This window comes from Bufo gargarizans, chromosome 1 (genome assembly GCF_014858855.1).
Source record: "Bufo gargarizans isolate SCDJY-AF-19 chromosome 1, ASM1485885v1, whole genome shotgun sequence".
NCBI classification, from domain to species: Eukaryota; Metazoa; Chordata; class Amphibia; order Anura; family Bufonidae; genus Bufo; species Bufo gargarizans.
The window spans coordinates 220,947,884-220,958,686 of NC_058080.1; positions in this window are offsets into that span (position 1 = coordinate 220,947,884).

The following is a 10,803-nucleotide window of genomic DNA, read 5'->3' on the forward strand; positions in this document are numbered from 1 at the left end:
CATCTTGCAGCGGCATGCTATTCCATCCGGTTTGCGTTTAGTTGGACCATCATTTATTTTTCAACAGGACAATGACCCCAAACACACCTCCAGGCTGTGTAAGGGCTATTTGACCATGAAGGAGAGTGATGGGGTGCTGCGCCAGATGACCTGGCCTCCACAGTCACCGGACCTGAACCCAATCGAGATGGTTTGGGGTGAGCTGGACCGCAGAGTGAAGGCAAAAGGGCCAACAAGTGCTAAGCATCTCTGGGAACTCCTTCAAGACTGTTGGAAGACCATTTCAGGTGACTACCTCTTGAAGCTCATCAAGAGAATGGCAAGAGTGTGCAAAGCAGTAATCAAAGCAAAAGGTGGCTACTTTGAAGAACCTAGAATACGACATATTTTCAGTTGTTTCACCCTTTTTTGTTATGTATATAAAATTCCACATGTGTTAATTCATAGTTTTGATGCCTTCAGTGTGAATCTACAATTTTCATAGTCATGAAAATAAAGAAAACTCTTTCAATGAGAAGGCGTGTCCAAACTTTTGGTCTGTACTGTATATAAATACCGCTATGGTAAAGGAGAGCATTATATACAGATCCTTCTCAAAAAATTAGCATATTGTGATAGTTAATTTTTTTCTGTAATGTACTGATAAACATTAGACTTTCATATATTTTAGATTCATTACACACCAACTGAAGTAGTTCAAGCCTTTTATTGTTTTAATATTGATGATTTTGGCATACAGCTCATGAAAACCCAAAATTCCTATCTAAAAAAATTTGCATATCATGAAAAGGTTCTCTAAACGAGCTATTAACCTAAATCAACTAATTAACTCTAAACACCTGCAAAAGATTCCTGAGGCTTTTAAAAACTACCAGCCTGGTTCATTACTCAAAACCGCAATCATGGGTAAGACTGCCGACCTGACTGCTGTCCAGAAGGCCATCATTGACACCCTCAAGCAAGAGGGTAAGACACAAAGAAATTTCTGAACGAATAGGCTGTTCCCAGAGTGCTGCATCAAGGCACCTCAGTGGGAAGTCTGTGGGAAGGAAAAAGTGTGGCAGAAAACGCTGCACAACGAGAAGAGGTGACCGGACCCTGAGGAAGATTGTGGAGAAGGACCGATTCCAGACCTTGGGGGACCTGCGGAAGCAGTGGACTGAGTCTGGAGTAGAAACATCCAGAGCCACCGTGTACAGGCGTGTGCAGGAAATGGGCTACAGGTGCCGCATTCCCCAGGTCAAGCCACTTTTGAACCAGAAACAGCGGCAGAAGCGCCTGACCTGGGCTACAGAGAAGCAGCACTGGACTGTTGCTCAGTGGTCCAAAGTACTTTTTTCGGATGAAAGCAAATTTTGCATGTCATTCGGAAATCAAGGTGCCAGAGTCTAGAAGAAGACTGGGGAGAGGGAAATGCCAAAATGCCTGAAGTCCAGTGTCAAGTACCCACAGTTAGTGATGGTCTGGGGTGCCATGTCAGCTGCTGGTGTTGGTCCACTGTGTTTTATCAAGAGCAGGGTCAATGCAGCTAGCTATCAGGAGATTTTGGAGCACTTCAAGCTTCCATCTGCTGAAAAGCTTTATGGAGATGAAGATGTCATTTTTCAGCACGACCTGGCACCTGCTCACAGTGCCAAAACTACTGGTAAATGGTTTACTGACCATGGTATTACTGTGCTCAATTGGCCTGCCAACTCTCCTGACCTGAACCCCATAGAGAATCTGTGGGATATTGGGAAGAGAAAGTTGAGAGACGAAAGACCCAACACTCTGGATGAGCTTAAGGCCGCTATCGAAGCATCCTGGCCTCCATAACACCTCAGCAGTGCCACAGGCTGATTGCCTCCATGCCACGCCGCATTGAAGCAGTCATTTCTGCAAAAGGATTCCCGACCAAGTATTGAGTGCATAACTGAACATAATTATTTGAAGGTTGACTTTTTTTTGTATTAAAAACACTTTTCTTTTATAGGTCGGATGAAATATGCTAATTTTTTTTGATTTTTTAGGGATTTTTTTGGGTTTTTGGGTTTTCATGAGCTGTATGCCAAAATCATCAATATTAAAACAATAAAAGGCTTGAACTACTTCAGTTGTGTGTAATGAATCTAAAATATATGAAAGTCTAATGTTTATCAGTACATTACAGAAAATAATGAACTTTATCACAATATGCAATTTTTTTTAGAAGGACCTGTATATACCACTACAGTTAAGAGCCTACTGCCATGATGTGTAAAATCATGGGGTGGTAGGCCCTCTTGAGGAACAGAATATTTACAATAAATTAAAAAAATAAGTTAAAAAATATTACAAAACACAAATAAAAGAAAACCCACGCCAACCAAAAATGTCGCCTTTCACACAAAACTACAAATATCATCTCTCAAAATGACAAACACAAACTTCGGGATCCATTTTAATTTATTTTGTCGTCAGTTTGCATATTTTAAAAATAAAAAGCAATAGTTTGCAAACAAAATTATTTTTTAACCACTTCACATTTGCCCCCTTCCTGACCAGGCGTAATTTTGCAAATCTGAAATATCTCATTTTATGTAGTAATAACTTTGGAACACTTTTACTTATCCAAGCCATTCAGAGATTGTTTTCTTGTGACACATTGTACTTCATTATAGTCATAAATTTGAGTCAATATATTTCACCTTTATTTATGAAAAAAATCCAAAATTTACCAAAAATTTTGAAAAATTCGCAATTTTCGAAATTTCTATTTATCTGCTTTCAAAACAAAGTGATACCTCAAAATATTTATTACTTAACATTCCCCATATGTCTAATTTATGTTAACATCATTTTGGAAATGTCATTTTATTTTTTTAGGACGTTAGAAGCCTTAGAATTTTAGAAGCAATTCTTAAAATTTTTAAGAAAATTTCCAAGACCCACTTTTTAAGGACCAGTTCAGGTCTGAAGTCACTTTGCGGGGCTCACATAGTGGATACCCCTATAAATGACCCCATTGTAGAAACTACACCCCTCAAGTTACTTAAAACTGATTTTACAAACTTTGTTAAAGGGAGTCTGTCATCAGCATTTCACGTTTGTAAACCTTCCCATAGCTTTCTAGCATGCTTACAGTTAATAAAAACATTACCTTTAGCATCAATCCTGGACTTATAAACCGTCAAAAAACATCTGTGTAACATATGCAAATGAGGGCTTGCAAGTGCCCAGGGGCGGCGTTTTACCCTCGTAGGTGCCCTGCTAGCTCAGCCTTTTCTTCGCTTCCCCCTGCTCCTTCCTTCCCTCCGCCCGCCTATCTACTAACTTGTTGTTTCGCCGAGATCCTGCGCCTGCGCGCTCAGTCCGTCGGCCGGCGCATGCGCACTGCGATGCTCATTCCTTGTACGGCATCAGAGTAATTAATGCGCATGCGCCGGCTTTAGATATGTATTAATCATATATTTACTAACAGTACTATCCATCTAACATGGGAATCTACTAGTTCATAATCAAACGTGTAAGAAAAGTATTGCAGTATTCGCTCACGTTTATGTGCCCTCATTTTTTATTTTCTTAATGCCCCACATTTCCCTACTGTCAGCACTCAAAGCTGTGCTGAAATACATTGTCAGAACTGCCGTGCATGCACACAGGAGTCCTCTCCGTTAGAAGAGCAGTGCAGTATTTCCGAGCTTTGAGTGCTGACAGTGGGGGAACAAAATAAAAATGATGGGGGTCATTTACTATCAGGTATATGCCAGAGAGAGAGCATGGCATAGGCGGGGAAGCAGGCTCGTCTCATTTATCATTTCCTACGCCTGTTTTAGGCGTAGAAAATGTCAAATCTGTGCCAGCAAGGCAGCTGGCGTAGATTTAGACTAGACTGGTCCTGATGCGTTTCTGGTGGATGGTTGGTCCAATTTCATCAGGGGGCACAAATTAGACTAATGGCCTTAATGCTAGTGAGCAAGAGAGAAGATTGCTCACTAGCATTGAGGCCATTAGTCTCATTTGTGTCTCCTAATTAAATTGCACCAACCATCCACCAGAAATTAGTCTGGACCAATCTCTTTGTTTCATCTGGGATCCTCCATCTCTATTGTCTATCGCACCAAAGCAGAGCTGGAACCACATGCATTAGGGCATCCTTGCTATTGATTAGGGATAGTCCAGAGGGGTTGCTCCTTTTGGGGCGGGTGCTCACATCTTTTGCGGCCCCATTGAAATGAATGGGTCTGCCTCCAGTCCGCAAAAAATGTGGATCGGATGTAGACCAAAACAATGACATAATGCTGTCAGTGTAATACAAGGGACACATAGCATTATAATTATGTGCAATTGTGTCAAGAGGCATGGAGGTCAGAACAGGACCACTTCTCACATTAAACTCCCTTGTGTGCGTCCGACCTAACATGCTGAGGCCTGTAGCGTCTTAGATTTAGCTCTTGGGTTTTTTCCATTTTTGTAAGCATTGACTTTGGGATGAATTTAGCTTGGACATCCACTTCTGGGAAGATAGTCAATGATCTTGAATGTTTTCCACTCGTGAATAACCTAGTCACAGTTCTGACTAGTGAACTGTCAGTGAGATACAAACCTCCACTGAAACATTGAAAAATACCCTGGTCAGGAGGAAAAAAAACGACAGTATATATGGTATAATGACCCCTTTCATGACCGGGCGAGTTTGTTCTATTGTTTCAGTTTTTTACTCCTTGCCTTCCCAAAGCCATAACTTTATTTTCCTATTCACATAGCTGTATGATGGCTTGTTTTTTTGCAGGACAAGGTGCCCTTTTTAATGGCACTACTTACGGTTACATACAATGTGGAGGGAAGCGGGGGGGGGGGGGGGGGATAATATATGGGGTGAAATTGGAATAAAAACGTAAATCCACAACAGTTTATGAGTTAACAGCGTTCCCTATACCACAAAACTGACTTATCTGTAAGGAATAAATCAAGCCAACTGGACTTACTGTAGATTTCTTGAACACGTTTCACTCGTTCTTCCAACGAGCTTTCTCAATTTTGAGTGAAATTTACCATGACCTGGATAAATGAGAACCTTCACAGACATGAAACTGACCTGTTTTTATTCTCCAGGTCAGTACGAATCTGGCAATCACACATGTATTTTTCTTGCATTTTATAACTGACAAAAACATAAAAACCTTGAGAATTTTTTTCTTTTAGTTTCCATATTCTGACCCCTATAACTTTTTGTATTTATGTGTGCGGAGCTGTGTGAAGGCCCTTTTTTTGTGGGGCGATCTGTACTTGTGATACCATTTTGGGGTGTGTATGACTTTTTGATCACTTTTTATTAATTTTTTGGTGGGGGGAGGAGTGACCAAAAAATGACGAATCTGCTTCTTCCGAGTTATCAGCATTCAGATATCGTGGTCAGGATTGACCACTGCATCTGAAGTGTTAAATGTCTGCGAGCGGACGCAATCTTTAAACTTCCAACTGCCAATGTAAATAGCCGTATGGCGATCGGGAAGGATTATCATATTATTTATTATAATATATGTCCAGACCATATACTGTAGCTTGACCATTGACTGAACTAAGTTGAATATATGACATCCTTACTGAGACTACTCTGATATGTCTAATGGTATAATTTTATATTTTTTTTGGGATCGCCCTTATTAGGGTGACTATATAGTGTATAGGCAGGGCTGCTAGTAACAGGGATAGAATAGGGTGAGCTTGGCCTTTTACCATCTCCTCCTACCTATATTTTGTTTTGGTTTTTCTCACATGCACATTTTTTTATGATATAATAAAGGTCATGTTTGAATGGTAGTCAGTCTGTGACCACTTGTGAATAATCTGCCTCAAGGTAGAATGATGGACTCCTAATTGTTTGGATATGGCCTAATAACCCTTCCCAGATTGATGGGCAACAGGATTTGCATCACTAAGATCATTACTCATGTCTTTTCTCCTTGACACTGTTAGCACACACCTGAATGTCCAGACCAGCAAACTGCCAACACTTCGGCTTTTATAGAGGTGGTCACACTTGCTGGAGCTCAGTTAATCAGGGGCATTTGATTAGCAGCATCTCATTGCTACTTAATTCCTATGCTTTTAAAGGTGTACTTAATTGTTCAAACACTGCTTCTGCATTTTGGCCTATTTCTTATTAAATAGTGAAATGGTGCAATTTATGTGTCGTTTATCTGAGGTTGCATTTACCTAAATTTAAAGACCTTCTAAGGACCATTTATTTTTGTTCAGATTCATGAAACCATAGAATTTATAGTTTGTACTTTGTTTTTCTCATGACTGTACATGTGAGAAGATGACATTCATAGGCCATCAATGTTGTGAACCCCAAAAAAAACTTTGAACTGTCAATCTTTAGTCATATAGATCTGCTACTGAAAGTGTGACATTTAAAATATGGGCACATTGAGTTTAATGGTCCATTTATCTGGAGTGCCTTTACTTTAGAAAGCAGGGGTGGTACAAGATCACAGACCGATCACTTGTATCTGATGCTCATGATCACATGAGGAAAGGCTGTTATTTTTTTTATATTAAATAGACTACTGATCCTTGCCATTATGTGTGGCTTGATGGTTTCCATTCATGGGATGCATATCTGTGACTTCGAAGAAACAATTTTTCAAACCCAATGAATGAAAACATACAACATGGCAGTTCAACTATGTTTGACCATCGGTTGGTATCTATCATGCTCATTTGTCAACAGAAAATGGGCAAAATCTGCCACTTCAGCAGTCTAGAATTTATGTACAGGTAGATTAAATAGTTTTCTCCAATACCAATAATTACATATGTTCATTTAAAAGGGGTTGGCCAACCCATCGACTGGTGTGTATATAACATGACTATATGACACTTACTAATATAGCCCTTGTTGATATCATGCCACATTCTATATTTTATATGCTATGTCCCCTTGTTGGTCATATCCTCTGTGTGGTCATGTCCATTAGATGGCTGCTGTTGGAGGGCCAGGTGAGCAGACCCATCACTCAGCCTCCTCTATTCAAACACAATGCACCTGTACTAAACTCCCAGCTGTGCTAGTGCAGATGGCAGGTACAGTGTATTTGAATGGAGGAGACATTATATGACCCTCCACCAGCAGCCAGTTTATGGAGAGGACCTCTGTATGGACAGCTCATAAGATTCTGAAACAAGGGGGACTATCTTATGACCGGCATCCTCAAACTGCGACCCTCCAGGTGTTGTAAAACTACAACTCCCACAATGCCCTGCTGTAGGCTGATACCTTTAGGCTGGTCGGGCATGCTGGGAGTTGTAGTTTTGCAACAGCTGGATGGCTGCAGTTTGAGGATGCCTGTCTTATGAAATACAGAAAATGGTGCTGAATAACAAAAAAGTGAGTGCCAGTTAGACATCTTACAAACACTTAGATAAACAATAACCAGAAACTGTCCAACCTCTTTAAGGAAAGTTGTTTCCATGACTTAAAAAAAAATAAAGTCAGTCATGTCTATGAAGGATCTATAATAATTAATGGTTCTCACTGTTAGTAACGGTTCTGTCCTGCGACTTATATCTAGAGCTACAGCAAAAAATACCTATTTTAGGATGCGTTCTCTGCAGCTGCATAGCTGGGTGCTCAGTTTAGTTTTGGGAGATATTTATGACTAAAGGGTTCACACAAATAAAGACAAACATAAAACTTCTCTGACAGTGGTGGCGAACCTATGGCACGGGTGCTAGAGGCAGCACTCAGAACCCTCTCTGTGGACACCCACGCCCTGGATAAAGTCTATGGTTTACCAATATGCCTTAGACTACTTCTGCCATTCATCAGTGCAGGGCGCACTATGAACAGCACAGGCAGCCTATCACAGCTAAATGATAAAGTACATGGAAGATATACTATACTGGACTGTAGCATTCAGGTTAAATTGCCGTGTTGGCACTTTGCGATAAACATGAGGGTTTTGGGTTGCAGTTTGGGCACTCGGCCTCTAAACGGTTCACCACCACTGTGATCGTATATAGAGGTCAAGCAATGACACCCCACAAGTTACATCAACAAAACAAGCAAAGTTCCTCCAGATCTTTATTTTTGCCCTTGGTGCCCTTTGGGAGCCTTTGACAATGTTTTTCCAGCTAATTCATTTCTTTCCCTCACTTGGACAGCTTTCCTCATCCACCGACATCATCATGCATGCTCAGTCAGGCTGAACGCTCAAGTTAACAGAGATATCAGAATAGCCTTCGGCTGAACAATGTCTCAATTGTCAGCAAAATTATTTCTGTGTGCGCCTTTAGTGGGTGCAAAGCATCCTTATGAAAATCCTAGGATCCTAAAAGGCAAATCAGAAGTGGAATCGCTCTCATTGTGTACCACCATGTTAAGACAGAAAGTTTAGTTCCTATGTATTAAACAGGCCTAAGTGATATCCGCTCATTATAATAAAAACACTATAAAATTAACAAAAAGACAGTGTTTCAACATCATGCATTTTAAAGCTTTGATACACGAATTTAAAGATCTTTTCGTGAGTCAAATAAGGATGATCCTTCCTCAGCGCTGTGGCCTCTTCCTTAGGCCTCAGGCACATGGCCGTGGCGTGACCCATTCACTTGTGCTAAAGCCCACCCATCAGTGCTGGTGACGTCATCGGGCTCACTGCTGGGCGGAAGCCTCTGCCTGGCAGCCCTAAGGAGAGCTCAGTATGTCATCGGACCTCCTGAAAATGCCTTTGCCCTGCGCGATTCAGCGCAGCGCAAAGGAGAGCATCGGAGCATGAAATGCTCCAATGCTCTTGTCAGGGGGGCTGCCTGGGTGAAAATATGGGCATGCACGGGTTCAGCTCTGAACCCAGACAACCCCTTTAAATACCAAACACAGCCACACCACTATACAATGTACTGTGCTTTGTGTACTATGAAGAGGCCTAAAAGCCCCTTTACAGGAGCTGACACAGGGGGCAATTATTGGGAATGAACCATACGCTCCCAATAATTGCCTACTCTTTACAGGAGGCGAAAACTGCATTTGCATGCAGAAATCACCTCCACTATATGGGGGACGACCGAGCGCTGGCCTCCATACACATTCATTGTTTCAGCATATCACTGCTTACAACTGCACTATTGCCTTAGGCCTCATTGCACATGATCGTTGTTTTGGTCTGCAAAACTGTGTGCTGTCCCCATCCGTTGCTCCGTTTCATGGTATAGGCAGTTATATCAATGACTGTCCGTGCTGTTCTGCAAATTGCGTAACGCACACGGACGCTATCCGTGTTCTGCGGATCCGCAATTTGCAGACGGCCTTATTCACACATCAGTGTTTGGTCAGTGATTTCCAGTAGCGATTGTGAGCCAAAACCAGGATTGGAGCCTCCACAGACATGAGGTATAAGGGAAAGTTCTACACCTGTTCTGTGTTTAGAGCCACACCTGGTTTTGGCTCACAATCACTGATGGAAATCACTGACCAAACACTGACGTGTGAATGAAGCATTAAGTGTCCACACCAACAATGCCATCACCCAATAAACGTTTGATTGTCCATCAGGTGATCGGCAACACCTTTAGGCTGGGTTCACACGGGCGTCACGTTTTGGCTCTGGATGCTCCAAACCCGCGCAAGTAGGTACCCAATTGCAGTCAGTTTTGACTGCGATTGCGTTCCGTTGTTCAGTTTTTAACACGCGGGTGCAATGCGTTTTGCACGCGCGTGATAAACTGAATGTGGTACCCAGACCCGAACTTCTTCACTGAAGTTCAGGTTTGAGTTCGGTGTTGTGTAGATGTAATTATTTTCCCTTATAACATGGTTATAATGGAAAATAATAGCATTCTTTAATACAGAATGCTTAGTAGGTCAATTGAGGGTTAAAAAAAATATAAATCTAAAATTAACTCGCAGCCTCCAATTGATCGCGTAGCTGCCGGTCTCCTGTTCTTTCTTCAGGACCTGTGGTGACGTCACTGAGTTCATCACATGGTCCATCACCATGTGACGTCACCACAGGTCCTTCAGCCGGCAGCTCATGATTAAAGAAGTAAGAAGAGATCGGCAACTACGTGATCAAGAGGAGGAGGCGAGTTACTTTTATTTTTTTAACCCTCAATTGACCTTCTACTAAGCATTCTGTATTAAGAATGCTATTATTTTCCCCATATAACCATGTTATAAGGGAAAATAATACAGTGAATAGACTCATCTTAGCAACCATGCTTGCGATTTTCATGCAGCCCCATTCAATTCTATGGGGTCTACGTTGCGTGATAAACGCACAATATAGAGCGATAAGTCCATTCACACATCAGTGTGTGTTTTGCGGATCCGCAAAACACAGACAGCAGCAATGTGCGTTCCGCATTTTGCGGACCACACATTGCTGGCACTAAGAGAATATGCCTATTCTTGTCCGCTAATGCGGACAAGAATAGGACATGTTCTATTTTTTTCGGGATCGGAATTGGGACTCCGGAAGTGCAGGTCTGCAATCCCGGATCCGGGCTGCACATCGTGTGGCCCTATAGAAATGAATGGGTCCGCAATTCCGTTCCGCAAAATGAGGAGCGGAATTGCAGATGTGTGAATGGAGCCTTAACCAGGGAAATTATTGGGAATGAGCGTTCCTAGGAATGCTCATTCATGATAGTTGTCCCATGTAAAGGGGCCTTAAGCCTTTGTGCGAGTGCCAAAGCCTGTTCAAACAGCTGATGGTCGGACCCCCACCAATTCAGTATTGATGACCAACCCTAATAGGCCATCAATATTTTACTCCCAGAAAATTATGCAATGGGAATTATAACAAATGTATTACTTTCTGGTCAACCACTAACATTGAG